Source organism: Alexandromys fortis, unplaced genomic scaffold (genome assembly GCF_014885135.2).
Source record: "Alexandromys fortis isolate MF-2015 unplaced genomic scaffold, M_Fortis_MF-2015_v1.1 scaffold_569, whole genome shotgun sequence".
Classification (NCBI taxonomy): Eukaryota; Metazoa; Chordata; class Mammalia; order Rodentia; family Cricetidae; genus Alexandromys; species Alexandromys fortis.
This window is the reverse complement of record NW_026068469.1, coordinates 5,171-7,886: the sequence shown is the minus strand read 5'-3', so window position 1 is coordinate 7,886 and position 2,716 is coordinate 5,171. Positions and strand designations below refer to the sequence as shown.

At 33.8% G+C, this 2,716-nt stretch overlaps 1 pseudogene; it reads right to left on the bottom strand.

The window, feature by feature from the left end:
* Positions 1 to 526: 526 nt before the first annotated feature.
* LOC126495756 (ATP synthase subunit g, mitochondrial-like) lies at positions 527 to 918 on the bottom strand (annotated as a pseudogene).
* Between the last annotated feature and the right edge of the window lie 1,798 nt (positions 919 to 2,716).

Here is a 2,716-nt window from a genome sequence, read left to right as displayed (position 1 = left end):
TGTGTGTGTGTGTGTGTGTGTGTGTGTGTGTGTAAAATGATGGATGAATCAGCAATTAGGAGCATTGGATGTCCTTTCAAATGATGTGAGTTCAGTTCCTAGCTGTGCATGTTGCCCCACAACCATCTCAAACGCCAGTTCCTAGAGATCCGATGCCCTCTTCTTTGTGTATTAATGTGGTCATTTGGGGAGAAATGTTAAGGGGCTTTGAAGAGATTAACTTTTTAGTTTGTAGGTGTTTAGAAAAATATAAGATCTTTACTTAGGTCAAATTATATTATACAACATTTGGGTTATTTTGAGAGTAAGTTGTTATAAAATGAATATTAGGTATTATAAAGACAAGAGATGCAATACTTTGTAACAATTGTTAATTTTAAGCCATGGATATTGCTAATACTTAATATTACTTAAAAATTACAACATAGAGTACTGCACCTTTATTAATCTAATCCAACATAGTATATCTGGGATTTATCCAAAAAATATTTTCTTTTTTTTTTGACAGTTGGTATTTTTATTCAGATAGCAGTCTCATTACATGTGGTCCAAGAATATTGAAAGAACTCAAATAAAATCAGATGTGAAGATCAGTCTTCACATATCATAGCCAACGATGCCACGTTTGCCTATGATCTCTCCAACACAAAACCACATTCACACCTCAGTGGCCACCAAACCATTCAGCACAGCTTCCTTAACCATAAGATGTTTGAAGCTACCAGTTTTAGCACTTTGAATTATTTTTTTCGCACTCTGAATAGCTGCAGGGAGTTCAGCAGGGGTTGGGGGAACCAGCTCAACCTTGGTGTATTGCCAAAATGTGGCCAATCAGGCTTCGAGTAAGTTACAGCAGCGGATACTAGCCCCGGGGCCTTCTCCGCAAAGTTACGAACGAACTTGGCCATGGTCTAGGGTGGAAGGCCAAAAAGTATTTTCTAAGGAAAGTTTTTAATCATTAAAACTCCTGATAAAATAAAAAAAAAAGTTGATAATTTTACCATACAAAAAGATATCAAAAATACACAAAATAATCATTAAAAATATAAGGAAAATTATATATCTCTGAATGGACATCTCTTTTAAATAATTTGGTCATTATGAAATAAAAATATAACAAATTGAGTTAAAGTTATTATGTTGTAGAGATACTGCTGTGAAATATTAATTTATGATGTGATACACTTGTTTATGATGTGGAATTTTTTAGTGATGCAAAGATGTGTTGCTTTCTTTTGTGTTGCATTTGTTTAACTCTAAAGCTGTGTTCCTGGTTGTACTTATAAGGAGCTGATCAGCTAAAAATTAGGCAGTAGAGAAAATAGGATAGACAGTTAGATATTATCTATATCTTTTACATTATCTATCTGTTTAGCTGGTCATCATGTATGCACTGCAAGTTCTATAGCCTGAGAGCTGCTAACACAAATTAACCAAACTGTCTCAAGGATTACTGACTGTTTTTCTAATATACACATCATAGCTGGACGGATGGCTATGACATTGCTCAGGCTTTGAAAACAGCTAAGAGTTTATAGCAAATATCCACTCAGATGAAAATATTGGAAGGAGTTAAAGCTCATACTGTAATGTTTAACTAATTTTAAAGCACACACTGTAAACAAAAACCCATATGGCTCCCCTTAGATATGAGCAGATGTCATTACTACAACCTCTGACATCATAAAGAAATGTTATTTTATAAAAATGTGTTTTTAACAAAAGGTGTTTGACTGATGTGTAAAGTGAAACATGAAAATTAAGGAAAGGAAAAAAATATTTTATTATTTCTTCCTCATGCTCATGCTCATTTTCTTCCCCTAATGATAGTCCACCAACACCACTTTATTTTACTATGGTGCTTCATGACATAGTTGAATGTATTTCACAAGACAAAGATCATATTAATGTTATATACTGTATTCACATATAGACAAAGACTACTTGTTTGAATCCTGACCACTCAGACCTGAATAATCACACAAAAACTGTAGCCGGGCGTTGGTGTTGCACGCCTTTAATCCCAGCACTCGGGAGGCTGAGGCAGGTTTATCTCTGGGAGTTCGAGGCCAGCCTGGGCTACAAGAGCTAGTTCCTGGACAGGCACCAAAGCTTCAGAGAAACCCTGTCTCGAAAAACCAAAAAAAAAAAAAAAAAAGCTGTATTAATTGCTACACTGTTTGGTTTTCTCATCAACTTGTTCAAAGTTTGGTCCCCAGATGCCCAAGATCACAACAAATACAAGCCTCAAAAGATAACACTTCTTTTTCAAGTTTCAAAATTATACATATCCTTCTAATATGTATTTCAAATATATTTTGAGGTAATATAGACAAATATTTGCTTTAAGGCAATATACAAAGAGAAGGTACTATTAAGTCTTTAGTTCACTTAATTAGTTCTGATTGGTTAAAAAAATTCTATGTGTTTTCCTTTTGCCATGTCTGTGTGTTTGAATTAGTTGTTTATTAAAATTAAGGAGATAATATATCAGGACCATATTAATGACTTAAAAGCTAAAATTTTACAGCTTTAAACATGCTTACTACAAAGAGAGGCACTACAAAGTAATTCCTTACAATACTTACAATACTTTGATCACAAAAATTTGTGTCACTTGGCATTCTATCCCCTCATGAAAATGGAGGTATTTTTATACTCACAGACTAAATAGGTTACATCTTTTTCTCAGTTTTGGCTCTTCCATATTTTTTTT